The sequence below is a fragment of the Hyposmocoma kahamanoa genome, unplaced genomic scaffold (genome assembly GCF_003589595.1).
Source record: "Hyposmocoma kahamanoa isolate Upper Pololo Valley unplaced genomic scaffold, ASM358959v1 230, whole genome shotgun sequence".
NCBI classification, from domain to species: Eukaryota; Metazoa; Arthropoda; class Insecta; order Lepidoptera; family Cosmopterigidae; genus Hyposmocoma; species Hyposmocoma kahamanoa.
Genome location: NW_020653749.1, coordinates 1,494,389 through 1,515,191, shown reverse-complemented (window position 1 = coordinate 1,515,191; position 20,803 = coordinate 1,494,389). Strand labels below are relative to the sequence as shown.

General features: G+C 36.9%; 1 protein-coding gene across 1 annotated transcript in view; it reads left to right on the top strand.

Moving 5' to 3' along the window:
• Positions 1-20,803, top strand: part of LOC113228386 — a 794,000-nt gene that overhangs the window by 374,802 nt on the left and 398,395 nt on the right. The gene's annotated exons all lie outside the window — the stretch shown is intronic.

Genomic DNA, 20,803 nt, shown 5'->3' with positions numbered 1-20,803 from the left:
TTGTCCTGCCCATCACCATTTCAGGTACGCGGTTTTTGCGTGCTGTTGTATCTCCACATTGGGTACCTACACGGTCAACGAGAGAAATGCCGAGCATGGCGCGCTCTATTGCTATTTGAGCTGATTTTGTGCATGTATTCCTTTGTGAGCGGCCATATCACGGCGCCGTGAGTTTGGTAAGGACGCATTGGTTACTTTTACTGTACTATAGTAATTTTCATAGGTTTGTGGCTGGGAGGTTTGAGTAATAAATATAGAAAGTACTATAATCGAGAGCTGTAGCTCAGATGCATTGCGAGAGGTACTTTTAATAATATAAAAACCGGGATTAACTTAAACTTTGGTTTATTTTACCATTTTCATGTCTAGGGTTACGAAACAATCTTCTTAATTAATATGTCAAGCTCTTATTTCATTTCTTCGAAAGCATTCTAAATACAAACTATAAACACTACCTATGTTCAGCCAGCAATCTTACTCAAAGAGTACAGCCTAGTCTACATCCCTCTTCCTCACAGCTGAAGGGGCGAATATCCCTAGCTGATGGTCTACCTATGATAGGCAACTTACATCTGCGATCAGCCTTTACTACAGGCTAGCCACACACTGCTCGGAAGTCACTAACTTACCAACAAGTAAACCACCGAGGAGGCTATGGCTTTGGTCTGCCAAAAACCTATCTAAAAGGACAGACCATGATCACATCCTAAACAAACAAATCAAAATATTTTCACTAGTTAGCTATCCTATCTAATTAGGGAACCTGACTAAACCCTAACACTTTATTTTAGCGACCCTAAACTGGCTGAACGATCCTAATAAAAATTCTAAACATCACTACAAGTTCCTAACTATCTCAGCCTAAGCTATCTCCAACGTGGATGCTGCCACAACGACGACACAGGCTTGAACATCCATCGGACGATCACTGGGTTACATCACTATTGATCTCCCAGCTGCCTTAGTCCTCATTTTGCAGCTATCACGTTCCATCAGCTTCACTTATCATCCTTAAACAACAAGAACCAACCCACGTATAACGTCAACAACATATTCTAACTACATGTCCTCAGACATACATATGGTATGAGGGTATACCACATGAAGAATTTCTAATAATTAAATAAATATATTTTCCCAGAATGCAGACAGTCCTTGATCAACTGGAGGGATGAGCAGGAACTATTCGCACATACAGGATAATATATCTACCAAATTAAAAAAAATATATATAAGAAAAACAAAAGTAAATGTTATCTATTTGATGGTGTATCCTCTCCTCCCTTCCTTCCAAGTCTGCATGTACAGGAAAATATCAATTTTTCTCCAAATATTTCTCATAAGGTCGATATCATTCCACATGAAAAATAAATATAAAAATTAATTAACCTAGTAGAAACAAACACATTAAATTCCCTCATATAGAACTTTTTCATCCTATTCACATGGAGTAGATTCTGCCTACACAACCTTTTCCTATTCATACCTAATCTGCACATAATACAATTAATCCTACTCAACCAATTCACTACCCTAACCTTCGCGTATCATATCTCTTAGATAAAGCAATCCTGTCTTTCTTGTCAAACATTCGCTTCCGATGCGATTGTAAACTATCTATACATTCCTTACGAGAACTCATCGAAGCTGCTCGTTTTACGTAGTCACTTCGCAGATTCGCCACATTACTTACGCGAACACGATTAGAAATGTCGCTTTTCGAATTGTATTTTATATATATTTTCGGCAAATCATAATTATAATTATTTATAAGAGGGATGTAGACTAGGCTGTACTCTTTGAGTAAGATTGCTGGCTGAACATAGGTAGTGTTTATAGTTTGTATTTGGAACGCTAAGAAAATAAGGAAGGATCTTGACATATCATATTAAGATTATTGATTTGTAAGCCTAGACATGAAAATGGTGAAATAAACCAAAGTTTTAAGTTAATCCCGGTTTATATTATTAAAAGTACCTCTAAGTAAGGTTTTGTACCATTGCAGCCTAGTCTGCATCCCGAGGAAGAGGGATGCAGACTAGGCTGTACTCTTTGAGTAGAATTGCTGGCTGAACATAGGTAATGATTATAGTTTTGTATTTGGAACGCTAAGAAAATAAGAATAGAAGAGCTTGACATATTAATTAAGATTATTGTTTCGTAACCCAAAAGTATAAAATATGTAAAATGGTAAAATAAACCAAAGTTTGAAGTTAATCCCGTTTTATATTATTAAAAGTACCTCTCGCAATGCATCTGAGCTACAGCCCTCGATTATAAAACGAAGATCCACTACTATGTGCTCGTGAATACCCTTGACTTGGCGTATCCTGCTGCACAACTGGTGCCTGTGGCACTAAATATTCCGACTGTTTAGACTCGGGTCTAATTATCGGTGCAGAGACATCCTGTGTTTGCCAACAGCAAGAAGGCTCCATATTACAATTCACTGGCAATTCAATATCTTGTCTCACATTATAGCTGTGATTAAATACATCATCTACTTGGATAATTGTTTTCCTCAACTCCTCTTTAGATAAATATAAATTACTGGCCAGCATCCATTTAAAATTGGGTAACAAAGACTTCAAAAAATGCTTAATAAACTGAACATCTTGAATATTCGCTTTCCTCGCTAACTCATCTAAACTATAAAAATAACTTATAAGCGATTCACTATGCCCCTGTCGCCTATAATAAAATTCTCGGGCGTAATCAATTTGTGAGGGAAATTCCTCTCTCAACCTCTGTGCAATCACATCATACGACACGTATGAAGAAGAATACGTTTTGTACCATTGCAGAGCTGGCCCCTCCAAATACAATGCAAACACGTATTTCTTCTGCACATCAGACCAATTATTTAATATACTAATGGTCTCAAATTGGTTCAAAAACTCATCTACGTCGTTGAACCCATTAAATCTTTGTGCCGGTACACCATACATATTTCCTCCTCGCACTTTTTACTGGCACCAATTATAAATCAATATTAAATATAAAAATATATATTACGACCTTTTGTTGCGCTTTCCTTGTGGTTGTGTCGTAACAACATATAAAAATATTTCACTATGGACTTTTCTTCATCGGATCCTTTCATCAATCGTAAGCTTGCGTCTAACATTTGCAGGCTTGAATTACATTATATTTCTTCTTCCATTAACTTAAACTTTGGTTTATTTTACCATTTTCATGTCTAGGGTTACGAAACAATCTTCTTAATTAATATGTCAAGCTCTTATTTCATTTCTTCGAAAGCATTCTAAATACAAACTATAAACACTACCTATGTTCAGCCAGCAATCTTACTCAAAGAGTACAGCCTAGTCTACAGTACGCTCGGTCCATATGAATTTATTGTAGAAGTATAATAGGGAAAAGGTGAAGAAAAGAAGAAAGGAAGGACAAAAGGCCCAAAAGGGCCTGTATTCGTATTGTAGCTGTTTATAAGCAGTTAGGTTACATGATTAAGAAGACGTCTGCTCGCTTCGAGAATTTTGTAAGGAATGACAACGGAACGAAGCAAAGTCAGAATGGCAAAGAAAGAAAGAACGATTAGAAATTTGGAAGTGAAAGATGAAAGAAGAAAAATGAAAGAGATCGCATCGTCGCCGTTTTACTGGTTCTCAATACAATTTATCATCCATATTTCTGCATTTAAGATTTAATTTTGGGACAAAAAGTAGCTTATGCTCTAGGTCCCGTCTATCTCGAAACTAAAATTTATTAAAATTGGTGGCAGCGGTCTAGACATGAAAACGTAACAAACAGAATTACTTTTGCATTTATAATGTGTATACAATTTTAGATCAAAAAGAGACTAAATGTTTGCGATGTAATAGAATATTGTGAACAGGTATGGATAAACCATGGCCGTAATGGATTCGTTTTATAAAACGGTTACGTCTTTTACATCAGATCTGCCACACGGGATAGTTCTCTTAAGGAGGAAGATAAATGTGCACTTAAATTATGTGGCTAATAAGTACCAACGCACAGACATAGCTGAGTTTTTGTTAATGAATTCTACAAAACTACTGCGCCGTCTTATGTATAAGATTACAGAGATTCTGGCATGTCGTACTGATTGCGTCGATTTGGGTTTTAAATGATATAAAGCTCATTTAATATAATTTTTCTGTCAATTATATCTTCATAAACCACATCACACAGGTGCTCTTTTAAGTTCTGAATCAAAATTCTACTATCTATGGTGTTCGCTAGTGAACTGAATTTTCTGAAAAGAACATTTCTTTCTAATTAAAATATCAAATATTATGACGCTACTTCAACGCTTTACCGCCTTATGGTTAGTTAAATTGGCCTAAACGTTTTGCAACCGGGTCATAAACCTTTAAAAAAAAAATGTTTGGTTAAAATATGAACTGTACTTGGCCACTTCTATTCAATCTCTTTGGTTTTTTGTTTTGTAGCGTTTGTTTGGCTTTCAATTGACTTTAAATTAAGAGAAAAACGTTTATAATAAAATCAATTATATTAAATGAGCGTTAGGTCAAAAATATTTAAATGGCACATTGCACACTTCGTCGATTTTCAATTTTCGAATAGCTCAGTTTTCCTGCCTGAATACAAACATTTTAATGAAATTAATGTAGGTAAGTCTACGTACAAGAAAATTGTTTTTAAAGTCTTATACTCCATGAAACTTTGTAATGATTTCCTCTCCTACTAGAGTGCTGCAGTGACAACTGTAAACTGAATAGTGCAACTTTTATGCGAGACCGTACACCGGCGGTGGCTCTGACTATAGGGCTTTTACGACAGGCAACACAAGTGCTTACATTGTGGCCACGATCATGGGTAGTAAAGATTTCAGATTTCAACGTATTAAAAAGGGTATTTGTGTTACATTGTTCCTTTGTTAACGATTTTGTATTGTTTAATGTTGTTACATGGCTTCAATGGGCGAAAGTACATTGAATAATATGACGTTATTATGTACTAAACTACACCTTTACATAAACATAAATGTATTCACGCATTTTTATTTTTTATCTAAATATAAGTGCGCATTTGACTCACTGATAGAAAGTGATGACAGAGCAACGACGGAGCATTTACACCTAAATAATGCCTATTCACTCTCGTCTTGAAAAGGTCCAAGTTATACCGTTCAGGAAACAAGTCTGCGGGTAGGGAATTCCATTCCATAGCCTTTCGCCATAAAAATGTGGAAGCGAAACATTTGTACGAAGCATTGCTTGAAATGTCCACAAGGTAGAGTTGGAACCCCAGTCTACGTCTTGTCCGCCGGCGATGGAAAGAGAAAAGCGGAATTAAATCGTGCGATTCCCTCGCACATTCTCTGTGATATATCCTGTAAAATACTGATAAGCAACCAACTTTGTGGCGGTGTTCAAGAGTTTGCAGCTTCACTTCTATTAATTTCGAGTTATCCATAAGCCTCTTGCCACGTTTTTCAACTGAATCCAAGGTGGCCAGTTGGAATTTAGCAGAACCACCCATTAGGTTGCTGTACACCATACACGACCGGACTTGTACTTGGTACAGCTCAAGCAACTGCTACGGTTTGAAGCGGTGTGGCAACCGTTAGGTGTGTAATGCACATGCGTCCCGTTGTGCCGACAGTACAGTATCGACAGCTCCGTTACCTATCTGTACAATAGGAAGGGTGCTGCAGGTGCAGTAGCCTTTTGAGCATCGGATGAAATCCATGACAACGGTCTGTAATAACCCTGACCACGAGCTTGCACCCATTGTAGTGTCCTTCTCGTATAACCAAGAGGTTAAAATCTTAAGTGGAAAGTTAAGGAACTGTACCGGTGTGAAGTAACGCCTCACCTTGGAAAGGACGCCAAGCTTCCTGGCTGTATTGTCTATCGAGCGTAACTTTGCACGATCCTGACAAACCTCTTTTGCTTCGCTTAGATTCATAAATATAAATTGTTTATGGTACAAATTGATAGAAAAACTTGGAAAATAGCAGGTCTAATGTTAGAGCATCAAAAATCTTTATTTCATAGGTAAGCAAATTATACTTGAAACTCTACTAGGTACTAATTCGTAAAGCAAATTCTCCTGAGAAGAATGAGTAATAAACATTTGTACACATTTATAATTTATATTATTATTATTATTATTATTATTATTACCTGTAAGAGCAAAACGGGTCATCATCAAGGATTTTTGTCATTCAACTACGCCAAAGTTGTGTTCTAACCTTTAGTGTAACTTTTTGTTTCACTATTGTTTTAAACCTCGTAAATGCAAGTTTGAAATATCAACCGGAATCTTATCAAAGAAGCGTACACAGGTTGATAAAAAATTACTATCCATTTATTTTTACGATTAAATCCGGAAAAATAGTTTTATTTCTCATGTGTAACAATCGCGAAAACCTAAAAACTCGATAACATGCAATAATTTATAACAAAAAAATTGAAAATGAAATAAAATAGAATGTTCTTTACTATTACTATTTTTTACACCCAATTATATTTACACACTCACTCACTCACTCACTCACTCTCTCGCACACACACACACACACGCACGCACGATCAAGTCTGAGAGTGGGGGGTCGAAATACTGTAACACAGGGTATCCTAGTACAGGTTCCGCTCTCTCACAACGGTCAAACACGTTGTCATTTCAACCTCTGTATGTACCTATTATAAGATCAATATCATTGTGATTGGAAATATACGATTATTATTTTTTTTTTCTGTGCAAAAGATTTAATAGGACAACACAATAGTGAAATAAAATAAAAATATTTCCATTTTTTGCTATTTCAAAATATTAATATTTCCCAATAATTTGCAACGCGTGGTTTCCTTAAAGTAGTATAGAAAATCGGTTTTTAAATTTGCGCTTTAAATGAAGTTAGTCTATGCCATGTAACTGTCGGCAAAAAGTATGTAAAATAGTTACAAAGTGGCCGAGGTACGTCTTCGAAGGGTCACCTAGCGAAAAGTAGGAAACCACAAACAGGTGTTTGTTTCTTCGATTTAGCGTTGTTGATGGCGCGAAATTTGATAAACAAAAACGAGTTTTTCGTTTAACACCCCTATTGGTATCAGCGTGGAATATAGGTAGGCATTTCATTTTCTATTTTTCTCGAGGGAAATCTAATAGACAAATAGTCAGCAATGAACTGGTGTTCAAATCGCAAGAGGTGTAATATTTACCAGAAATCTATCTTAAATTATATCTCTTTGTAACAACCGAATTTTCCACAGCTTGTCAGAAATCTCTCGAATGTTATTCTCCACTTTTCTACTTTGCAAAATATCTTGGGTAATAATTTTTATCAAGGTTTATGTGGTAAACATCGTTAAGTTTTTATGGGTCTTCGCTAAAGAAAAAGTTTAGACCACAATACCTTTCAAGGCGAATCACAATCAAATCAAAAGCGGGAAAAACAGTTTAGTCAATCATATGGATTAGATATTTACTATAGAATAACGTTTTTCCAAAAAATATACGATATAACTAAAGATATTGTTTAAAGAATGTGCTAATTCGTTCCACCATGGGATGTATTTTACTCGATCATTAAAATCAAAGTCTAAAGCAATTTGTTTAAGAATAAAATGTCTAACTTTGCACGTTAATTTTTATATTAAGATATTTTTCTGTATTATATTAGAATTCTTATTACTAAACTTTGAAGTTCACATTTATGCCGAAAATTTAAAATTGCTCTGTGTTTTAACGACACGCCGCGCCACCCGCTGCCCCATCAGTCGCCATCGGGTACTTGTCAAAGTCAGATTTGTGTCAAATTTTCTCCGACCGTTCTTGTTTTATTCACATTAATTATCAGCGCGCGGGCTGCGACACGCGAGGGGCAGTACCCCACATCTCACTTCCTTGAATGCAAAACGGTGTGGTGGGATGAGCGGGGGCGATGTATTGGTGTCAGTTAGTATTACACTTTCAGTAGCTCTAGTTTCCTACACCGTTTGGCACACATTCCCGCCCGCAACCCTCGCACTCGCATTTTGTATGTACAAATACTTAGATCCGCTAACCGTTTTCCACCGGAGCAGCGCTAAGCGAGACGAGGAAACTGAAGTAACCCTATTGGTGGATTTTTTCCTCGCACATCGCATTGCTACGTCGCACATCTCTGGTGGAAAGGCAGCCTTAAAGGTGAAATTGCAAGCACATAGGGCCTACTTGTCAACTTTATGTCAAAGCGTGACGTGCGCAGTGGCTGTGTCTCCGATCTTTACGACTTAGAAGGTAGGCGTGTCGCTTACCACCAAGCAAGCGCAAGACTTGTTCGTCCATCACTCATAATCATAAAAAAAGTTAATTCAGTTCTAAAATAAGGGCAGCATTAACGCAATAAGAGAAACTTAATTGCCAAGGCAGTCAATTTATCTTTTTTGAGTGGCTTATATATAATTCACATTCGTAGATCTCGCTACTTGAAAAGAAAAGCAAACAAATATTTCTCATATGGAGTTCTACAGGGTGACTTTTATTTTTCTCTATTTTTTCGCGTAAACAATGTTTTTGTTGGTATGATTGATACAACCCTTTCTTAATAAATCATGGAATTATACACTTGCCTTCGCGATGGAGATTAATGTCATGACGTTTCCATTGTAGACGTAGCTACGTGCGTCCTGGGGAATAAAAAAGGGAGTTTACGCACGGATCGCAACTGACTAGAGTTTTTTTATGTTACTGGAAGGGTTACTTTTTTTATGATACCAAGCGAGCGATGCGCCTATCAATACAGCTGCAGTACAACTCGGAGTTTTAAAACACAAAGATCTGAGTGGCATTGCCACTGCGCCCGTCACCCTGAGACATAAGTTGACAAGTCCTATATGGCTGTATTTTTACCAGCACCCTTCAAAATTGGAACACATTAATTATTGCTTGGCGGCAAAAATAGGTAAGGTGGCAGTACTTCCCTGGACGAATTTTTGCTTAAGGAGCTCTACTGCTACGCCTACCTCTCAATGAGATAAGTAGTTAAATAACGGACCAGTATGTATGTAGATAAAAGTCATTACTTCTTCAAATTGTCGATTTTTCTCGAAAATGACGTCACTACGAGCCATTTCTAAACGCGCGAGCATGAGCACTAGGCGATTAAAATAATCGCGCACACAAATGTCAAATGAAGACAATTTCCCTATCTCCATTGCATGAGGACCATATTTCATATACTTTTGACGGATCTTTGTAGCGAGATAACTCTGCTACCGTCCGTGGAGTAGACAGGATGTTTATCGTGGCTGCTTTTTTATTTTTTGTTGGTTTTTGGGTTCAACAAAAATGTCATTGGCAAACTGCTTATAAGCAGCCATCACAATATTTTTCTATTCAATTTTATTGTATAAACGGGAGTGTTGCTGTTTTACACTCTTTTGCCATATTTTTATTTCTTGATTTGTTGATTTTGAGTTGCATTTTTTATTGTATTTCGTATTATAAGCAATTGTGCTTATATATGTTCTTTACCTCACTCTCTTTCTATCATTCCGTATAGTCAATATCATCCATTGAATTGAGTGTTTTAAAATGTACTGCCATGAACTCTGCTTTTGGAAAAAAGAACGGTATAAGCAGCGAATTCTAAATTCGTAGATAAATGTTTATATAGTTGCTTAATAAGAGTTCTTAAGACTTGTAAGTAATAGATACGAGATTTTAACACCTAATTATTGTAATGATTGCATACAATACTTTTTCTACGAGTAAATAGAATAATGAAACACAAACACAAGACAAACAAACACTTTAAAAACCAAAGAGATAGAATAGAAATGGCCAAGTATCGCTTATATTTTAAGTACCAATACTTTTTTAATAAAGGTTTATGGACAGGTTGCAAGTGCAAAACGTTTAGGCTAATTTAACCAATCAGAACAGTTAAAATATCGAAGAGTTCTGAATCGACTCTTCGATATTTTAACCGAATCATTCGATTGGATATCGTTCTCCAATCGAAGGGCGCTTTCGGAGCTATTCAAAACATTCCGAATTAAACTTTCGATTTGGATACGGATACGACACGTTATCCAACAGCGTTTACGGAGTTAGTCGGTGAAATAGATTAAAAGAAAAATAAAAATCCTTAAGACTAGAAAATTTTTAAGACTAGAAAGGCCTAAAATATAGGAATGCACAATTGAACAAATCCAGTCTTTATTTAAAATAATAAGAGATTTCCATATTACATTCTTGCTTTATAAACAATAGGACGTTCGGTAGCTTTCATTCGATAACTGTGTTCTGAATAACGTTCGTAGCCTTTGCCGGTCGAGAAGTTCGAATAATCGTACGACAGTTTGACGTTCGATTCGGATGTAGTGAATAAAAATGAAAAGAAATCGGTCGACAAATGCGTTATCGTAAGGTACTAAATCGACCCACAGATCTATTCGTTCTGCGGATAAATTTAAATCGTTATAAAAAAATTTCCACCCTGCAATGGCGGCGAGATTTTTTAAACAAAACGCATACAAAAAGATCTTGGTGGTCCACTGGTTAGAACTAAATCTGCCAGCTGAGGGTTCAATTACCCGTAGGACCAAATATATAAAAAATAACTTTTCTAAATGGGTATTTTCTAAAACTCAAATTATCCACAATACTTCTAGATTATTTGAGTTAGATGATATGAATTGCCTAGTCGTAGATCAAGCAATTTTTAGAATATGTCTGCCATAGTATTATTAATAAATAGTATTATTAATATAAGCCTGCCTCCGTGGCCGAACGGTTACCATGCCGGACTGCCACGCAGAGGTCCCAGGTTCGATTCCCGGGCCGGGAGAAATAGTTGTATGGCCTACAATTGTTTCTCTTGTGAGTTTGGGTGTAATTTGTGGTTGTCTATATGTGTGTCCATGGCACCCGTGACACAGGGTTTCCCTAGTGCGGGACTATGATGAGTGTGTGCGTTATTTATTTAAAAAAAAACCATTTTCATAAAAGCCTTCGTTTAAACACGTGTGAATAATATTTAATTCCCAAAGGGCAAGAAGAAATGATAGGTACAAGTGAAATGAAAATGTGTCTTCATCTCGAAGAGATATTCCCCAACAGCTTGTAAATAACAACTTTTGAAATCGCACACGACCCACTGCTGGGTACGGATCGCTTAAAATAGGAGACTTTATACAAGGATTGACGTAAAGGCTCAGCCATATTTCAACATGTGTTTGTACAGACACTAAGAAATTTAGCTGAAAACATTTAGCACGAAATAAAGGTCCAGACACTGCGTTATCGTACTGTAATACAGGCAGCTTAGGCTTGTATTTAGAATTGTATAAATAATAGAGTGTTGATGCCAGACGGACATCTGGGAGTTCTGAACAAAGCTTCGAAATTGAATATACGTATAAATCTTTATTTATGAATATAATCCTGATTTATATTAGCTTTACTAGCTTCTTTCTTAGGATAAGCGACACGCCTGTCCATAACAGTTGCAGTGCCACTCGGGGCTTTATATCACAGTCTGAGGGACATTGCCACCACGCCTCTCGTCCTGAGACATAAAATGACTACTCCCATATGCCTGTAATTTCACCAGCACCCTTACCCGTCAAAACAATGCACTTGAACCTCTTTGCTCTTTCCATGAATCCGATGTGACCGCGATGTCCCAACATAGTTTTTTATTAACACTCATAGCCCCGCACTAGGCCATACAAATATTTCTCCTGTCCCGGGAATGGAACCCGGGACCTCTGCGTTAGATTCCAGTATGGTAACATCCGGTCCTAAAATAAAAGAATCATCGATATGATAAGAAGACTAAGTTAAAAAAATACTTTAAACTTACTAAAAAGATGAGTGTTCACAGTTAAAACAAGTATTTGAAAATATTCATCAGTACCCTTTACAAGTATGTAATTGAACCTGAACTTCTTACATGGGAGGTAAGCATTATCCCAACTAGGCTATCACATCTTTAAATAATTGTTATTTCAAAGTATTCTCTTTCTATCTCCCAAGAACCGAACAAACCACCTGTATCTACAAGGGAATATAAAATAATATTCATTTTCTTTTAGATAAATGTATTTTTTGTTTGATTTTGTGATTCTTAACTGTCTTACAACAATAATACTTCATATCTATCTACGTATAAGAATATGTACCACGTGCGTGTGTGCGTTGTATAAAAAACTGAATAAGTGCGTCTCGAATGTTCTATCGCTGGGTTCTAGACGCCTAGATCTTTTAAGCTCTGAGAATGAATTATAAAAATTACATCTTTCTAAGAGATTACATTCTGACCTATGATAGAGAAGCCCATTTAAATTAATAAGGGATGATTTACGACAATTAAATGAACATAGTTCATATTGCAATATTTTGTTTTATTAAATATTTACATATTTTTTGTATGTGGTGCTCAGCTACCGCCGCATGCTTCGTATCAGCTGGATGCAGAAAGTCAAGAACTAAACAGTACTCCTGCGCATTAACACATCACGCCAGCTAATGCGGGACATAAAGAAGCGCAAAATCACATACCTCGGTCACGTGCTTGGATTTAGATACCGACGGCTTCAACTTATAATGATGAAAAAGGTTGAAGGCAAGAAACGCGCTAGGAGACGTAAAAAGTCATGATTACGCAGTATAAGGGAGTAGATGTTCATATGGCCTTGGACAGGGATAAATTTGTCATATTGATGGCTTACGGCACTTTCAGAATTACTCCTAGAAGAAACTTTCATAAGTGTCCCACGGGTGGAGCTGATGGCAAAAAACCGTTTAAACCCAATTAAAAAGATCTGCAACAAACACATCGTGGGCTAAATCAGAAACCCTCGTAACTCCTGTTTTAGATGAAATCTGTTTTATTTTCATTTTAAATTTGGAACTTAATCGTGTACAGAAACACAGTTTATTTACCTCAACGGTGTCAACATCTTCTAGCCGCACTTGGTTTTCATTATTTATTTGTGCACTTGGGATGTCACTAGACCGACACACAACACTCGCGATATCTGGCGATTTGTCGGGAGATACGTTTGTAATGATACCACGACGATGAAAACTTAAAACTGTCTCCTCGTTTAAAATTGCGATGTTTTTAATTTCAACAGTTTCACATACAATTCTACTGAGTCGATAATGACGTTTTGCAGAAATCTCTTTTTTACTCTTCAAGCGAAATATTGGGCAATTAAGGCTTTAAAATATAATTTGTGGGCCCTTTTTCAGTTGTAAAAATTATTTCTAGTAATTCTGCTTTTTGTGCCTATTCACAAATTCACATTAATGGAGGTTACGAGGTTTACAAATTTACCGGACTATATATAGTAATTCTTAAGATCTGCTGACTCGGTGTGTATTGTGCAATTGGTAAGATAAGTGGCTCCGGTGAGGCAAATGACGCTTGTTCGTGTCCAATCAAAGTGAAGAACATTTTCTTTGTATTATTCGATGTCAAATGCTCAATGTCTGCCAAGCTACCGTTTGTTGTTGTTTAAAGTCCATAACCCAGTCCGTTGTTAAATTCAATGGGGTACTATTAAAAATATTACTTATTACGAGTTTTCGATTCGACCTCGAAAACCTAAGTCGAATCCGCTGCCTCGAAAGCTCAATTATTCGAAGTGGTATTTCATTAATTATCGTTTCCTCGAATGTTCATATCCACTCGAATGTTCAATTATGTAGTACCCTGACGTATCAATACATCGAAAACTTTTCTACGCTATATCATTCTCGATCAGTATGATATAGTTTCTGTATTATGATTTTCTAAAATAAAGTTTTCAAAACAAATTACAAAGGAAAAAGGTGTGTTGAAGAGTTGGTCCTTTTCATATGTAATTAAAAAAAATAACTGTATAGTGAAACGTGTACTTGCTGCTACAGCAGTTTTCACAGCATTTGAAGGAACTCCAAACAATAGTAGTAGAAAGATGAAAAAGACAAGCCCCCAAAGGGCGTCGGGTAAGGAGTGCCACTATCAAAAATGTTATTCCCGGGAAGTAGCGCCCGCCGCCGGGCGTTTGCTATAAAACCGTCGAGATAACGGGACACACGGAAGGGAAGAATGGTAAATTTTTTAATGGTTCTACTGCGGATGCCTTCAAGGAATTTTCAGTCCAAAGTACTGGACCCTTGAGCTTTAGCTCCTGGGAATGACACTTAACATTATGCTACTAAATAAACTGCCAAAAGAACTGCTTACACAATACGTAGTTAAAAAAGCGGTTAAGTTCTAGATGTTCTGGGCAGTGCCTCGGGAGTGATAATTACCGCTGTGTATTAATAAACTTTAAGACCACATAATTAGTGCAATTGTCCAAAAAAATAAAACGTGTATCGTTTTTAGAAACGCAAAAAAAAAATTATTAAACATATCATCATAATAATTTTTGTGAACATAATAATAAGCAACAATAAAGAAACTGCCTCTGTGGCCGAACAGTTACCTTGCTGAACTGCCAAGCAGGTCCAGGGTTCGATTCCCGGGCCCGGAGAAATATTTGTATGGTCTACTTTTATATGTCTCGGGAGTGTTGGGTGTAACTTGTAGTTGTCTATATGTGTGTCCTTGACACCCGCGATACAGCGTTCCCCTAGTGTGGAGTTATGAGTGTGTGTGTTATTTATTTATTTATTCTTGCAATATTTACAATAGCGACTGTTCTTCCAGACGTTTTATAAGTGCCTCTGTAATAAAACAATTATTACCATTAAACCTTTCTTGAGTAAAAGCAAACAAAAGGAGACTTAAGTTTTCTTTCACCGAGAAGGGTCGGCCTTGCCGGAAGAGAGGCAAAGAATGGCACGGTGGCATGACTGGAACACAACTTTGGTTTTGTAACGTCTTCCCGACTACTGGTAAATTATTGATAAATATATAGGTGTCTTAATTTCTAATTACCCATAGTACGTTTCACTTTTGGGCAGAGGTCTTCTCTGAGAAGAGGCCATGAGTTGAGAACTAGACATGTTTCATAGTGCCGTTGCGGACGTACAGGAGTTTTAGTGAAACCCAAAAACACGTGGAATACGATTTAAAAGTGAAAAAATAAAATAACAAAACAACAATATTCTAAGTAAGTGCTCATCGCGCGAAAGCGTTTGAAGGTGACCTGTTTGCAATACGTTGGTAGACACGAAAAGATTTCGCAAACAAAAACGCCTGGCGTGACACTTGTAGCAACACTGCACTTTGGAGTTCAAGCAGTAGTCTTTGAAAGGATCTCGTTTCTGAGTCTGGCCATGCAAGTTTACAGTCACCGTTAGCAAGTGGTATTGCTACTAAAATTCACAAATGTTCATCATATTGCAACGGTGCTGCAACTGCGCTTTCAAATGTTATATAATTTAGAAGAGGTGCGGCTGCACCGCTTATTTAAGCGTCTTATTTGAAGGCCTAATGATCGCAGATTCAGGCACCTATAACTTTATATCTGTCTGCCATTTTGAACTGTACAAAGCCTGAAAACCTCTCCTTGTAGGAGACCCAGTGTTGTGCAAATTGCTTAATACAAGTTGACCGACGTACTTAACTGTGTGTATCAGATTTGGTTAGATAAGACACGCTCTGATCCTTTTGTTTCTGCAGCCCGTAATACAAAGCTATTTTGTTAGTTGTTGTAGTTATTGTTAATATGTTCGAGTAACTCTAGTTCCTATTCATTCAAGACCCGTAATTGATGATTTTTTTGTATGGAGGAAGTGTTCTCTAAAATTTCATTAAACATACCAAACACTAATTGTGATAGACTGGGAGGTGTTATTGTATTTAGTGTAAGTTTTTAAACAAAATGACTGTAATTTTTAGGCATATATCATTTTATTAGAATAAAGTTTTCTAAAATTTGTTTTACTAGGAATGAAATCCCGCCACTGTAGTACCTAGATGCTTAAACACCAGTGTCTCTACCACGAGTTTACTATGATAACTGTCACTGTAATCTTATGGTAGAGGCACAGGTTATTACCTCTTTCAGATTAGCATCTATAGAACAGACAACGATCGGTTTCTTAAATAAAGACACAGATGGCGCTGTGTAAAAAATATTAAGAAGGAAGAGACAAAACCTTGACTAAAATTTTTTGCAAACTATATAAGTAATATATTACATACTTTTCACTTCTGAGCACGGGTCACCTCGCTTACTAATACACATAATGTATTCGTACCCTAGGAATAAATTTCCTAAAAACTAGGTTCAATTATTATAGAAAAAAGTGGGTGTAAACCCTTGGTCCCTGGAGGACACAAACTCCTCGCTAACGAGCTTTCAGTACGTCTCATTGAAGCCTCCGGTGACCAGAAGGCTGGCAGCTGCTTCCGCCGAGGTCTCTTGGGCACGATACCCCATTTTCTCTTTAAATCTTTTTAACCGACTTCAAACAAAGGGAAGGTTATCATTTTGACTGTATTTTGCGTATTTTGTTTTCTTTTTGTAATATTAGGCTTACAAATATATTGAAGAATTATACAATTACTTACATGCCCTTCCATAGACTTATACTAGATATCAATTAATTTAAAAGGGGTGATATATAGTTGATATCGAGATTTTTTATAAAATTTACATAATATTTTGTATTTGTCTGTATTTTTTGTGTATGTAATGCAATTACTCCGACATTTTGTGACAGATTTCGATGATTCTGTTTTTGTTGGACAGGAGGCAACGGGTAAAAGGTTTTGAAGAAAATTTTCCACCCCTAAGGACGGCAAATTGGGGAATGAATCTGGTTTATTGGATCTCACCCACTGTCCGTTAACCGATTTCAATAAAACTTGGCAAATAGATATAATCTTTTTTGAAGTTTGACTGCCTCCGTGGCCGAACAGTTACCATACCGGACTGCCACGCAGAGGTCCCAGGTTCGATTCCCGGGCCGGGAGAAATATTTATATGGCCTACATTTATTTCTCTCGTGGGTTTGGGTGTAATTTGTGGTTGTCTATGTGTGTGTCCATAGCACCCGCGACACAGGATTTCCCTGCGAGGCTATGTTGAGTGTGGGCGTTATTATTATTTAAAAAAGAAATTCCATAAAATTTTGAGATATCATTTATATTTTGTACTAGCACGTTTATGATGCCATAATGCAATAAGTCTACCTTACCCTCAAGCAATGAAAGAATGCAAGTTAATTTCAATACTGCCTTAGCAGTAATAGAGCTCCTTGAGAAAGATTTCGTCCAGGGAAGCACTGCCACCATACTATTTCCGCCAACAAGCTTTATGTCATGTATTTCTGGTGGAAACTACAGGTACTTATAGCTTTATATCTCAAGGTGACGGGTGCAGCGGTAGTAGCTCTCAGATCTTGCTATTTCAAACTCTGAGAACCACTGCAACTGTTATGCGCTGGCATGACGTTTACCACAAGGTTGATCGTCTCTTCATTAGATATCATACAAAAAACTTAGTTATTACAATCTCTTCAAAGTTATCTTTTGAAATTTTGTAAGCGATGGCAACTTTACAATTGAAACCATAAAGAATATCAACGATATTAAATTTATTTTAGTAAAATTTATAAAATAGTTATGATTGAATAGAATTTTTAATAATTTTTTTTTTGTACGGGGAAATAAAATTAATAAAAAAATTAACAAGATTCTTTGATTTGTTTTTAAATTGCGCTTTTTGACGGAAACGGAAACTGTTATTATAAATATGTAAATACTTTTATGGATTTTAAGTCCATAGGCATTACATTACATGTTAATATTTCACCCTGTATGTTAATATCTTGTGTGTAACCAACTAAGTATCAGCGACTAAAGTTATAAGCTAATGTTTAATTTAATTACACCTAAAGCACATAAACGGCGATCCTGAATGCGAAAGATTCGAAAATGGGCTATTCTCTGAATTTTACTAACACATGCTGCAGAAATGCCGTATCATAATTTCGACATTCCAGACTTTTACAAGAAAGGGTTTCGACACGATTAAAGAAATAAACACATTTAATATTACTATTAGATATGATAGAATGAAACCAAAATCTCAGTTGTCTTTTTCTTCCTGTCTTATTTTTTTAGGAATACCTTTATGCAGCAGAGTAGTTTACTTTATAATGTAATGGAACTATCGTTACGTGGTCGTGTCGTGTAGTGTAAAACTATAGCGGAGTTTTCTGGCAGTTAGCCAGTACACGTTAATCCAGAGGCGATGGAATAAAATTACCATCTCGCGGCGAGCTGGTAGAATGGATGCACGCGAACGCTATCTAATCCGACATTCATTAAATATTATAGGATAACTATGGCTTGTTTAATAAAATATTCTAGACTTTGTTACCCCAATAATAAAGCTTACGCTTTAGTACAATTAGAGTTTTTTGTGAAAAAAATCGTCTGGGAAGGTACTGCCACTTTATATATTTCTGCCGCCAAGCAGTAATGTCAGCATTACTGTGTTCCGGTTTTGAAGAGTAAGGGTGCTGGTGAAATTACACAGGGTGTTGTCAACTTATGCCTCAGGGTGACAGACACAGTGGCAATGCCCCTTAGATCTTACCTTTCAAACTAGAACGCAGTAATGTGAGAATTACTGCTTTACAACCAAAATAGGTAAGATGGCGGTACTTACTGGACGAACTCATTAACAAGGAGCTCTGCTCTTATTCTCAATGAAGAAGAAACCGTTGTCACACTATTCCCTCACCGCTCTGATACTTGGCAGGAGTATTTAATAAATAAGGAGTTAAAGTAATTTATTTAAAGTTCAAGTTTTGTTTTGATAGTTTTATCATAAGCATTACACAATCGTAGCACCGTGTATTGAATTGTATTTTTCTACAAAAGTTTTTTTTTGTTTTAGGTAAAGCACTGGAGGAATTATAGCACATGTCACAGAAGATCTTTTTGTTCAAAACACCACTCTCAAGTTAAGTAACAAATATTCATTATATTAATAAATTGATAATATATATTACTAGCCTGAGTTGACATGACATGACATGAGAAGAAAAATCAAATGATTTAGGCCGAATCTTCTTAATTAGACCAGTCTGGTCAAGTCATTGACATCAATTATAATTAATTAGCTAAATAAAGGAACACGAAACCACCGTTCTAAGGTCACGCCAATCAGTCATGTACATATCAAGACGACATCGAAAAGATCGTAATAGTGATTATTTTTGACATTGTTTGTTGTTGACTCGCTTTAGCTCCACAAATATGAGCACCTTTTTAGGCTAGCCGACCATTCACGCCACAATACCTATTTCTGATGCCAAGCAGTAATGTCAGCATTACTGTGTTCCGGTTTTGAAGGGTAACGGTGCTGGTGAAATTCGGGGAAAGTGTCAGAATTGCGGGCACAGGGGCATTGCTTCATAGATCTTTGCGAGTTACGCTCTGAGTGGCACTGCAACTGTTATGGACAGTTGCGATCCAATTTTAAAGAGGCAGGGTGCTGGTGAAATTTTAGGCTCAGGAGACTTGTCAACTTTACGTCTCAAGCTGACGGGCACAGGGGCAGAGTTGGCACAGCAAACGCCTACCCATAACAGTAAGCGAAGAAGCAAGATTTCTTTGTCCCGTCACTTGATAATCATTAAAAAAGTTTTTGACGTTACTCAGTGGACTTATTGTCCACATAAAAACTATTGTATACGCGCCTACTTTTAATATCCTAGCAAAAACGACATTAGAAGTGTGAGGTGCGGAGAGAAAACCTTCAGGCTCCCAGCTATCGGATACTTTTCACCTGATTATTCGAGTGCACTTATTAATTTTTATTGATTACAAAAACCCATGTATTCAACCAGTTCTTAATAATAATAATAATAATAATAAAGTTCTTTATTGACAGGTACGGCACACCCATATAAAAGTCATACGACAAAAATATAAATAGTATTAAAAAATTATATAAATTAGAATTAAAATTAAAAATTAAAAATAAAAATAAAAAATAAAAATTATTTAAAAATTAAAAATTATAAATTTTAAAAATTAAAAATTATAAAAATTAAAAATATGTCAAACATAGTATAGCACCTATAGAATTTATAGGGCAGTCACTTTTTATTTTCGTTACGATGCACGGAGGTCCAGTATTTGTAGAAACCGTTGTCCATGTGCTCCGAGAGAGTACGAAGGATCCCGTTGTCAGACGCGCGGAGGCGGCCCCAAAAACATGCAACACGCGACCTTATAATGGCGAAAAAATCTGGAACTCTGGCCTCGGCGAACATGCTCGATGCACTGCAGTATCTCGGCTGTTTCATTAGAATGCGATATGCATCATTATACTGCACTCTAATGGTTCTCATCGCTCGCTTAGTAAATTTGATCCAGAGTTGACACGTGTAAAAACTTAAACAATAAGCCTTAAACAACGTCACTCTGACATCGTCACTACAGCGCGCGAACCTGCGTGCGAGCATGTTACACCGCACGGCCAGAGCCCTACGCTCTCGTTCTATGTCGTCCTCATCAACAAGACTCTCCGCAAGCACATGTCCAAGGTATTTGAACCTAACCACCCTCTCCACTTGCGCTCCATCTAGAAACACGGGCGGAACGTTCGCCGGACCCCTACCCGCTGTAAAAACCATGAGTTGCGTTTTCAGGACGTTATACTTAAGACCGTAATCTTGAGCGTACTGTTCACAGACTGCTAGCAACTTCCTCAGACCACCGATTGATGGACTGAGGAGCACCATATCGTCGGCGTAACTTAGGTTGTTCAAACACGACGTGCCAATATGGCAGCCCACTCTAGTGCTTCTCAGCTCCGCAATCAGGTCATTCACATAGAGGCTGAAGAGGTCCGGCGAGGTTAGCCCTCCTTGGCGTACGCCACATTCTAACCTA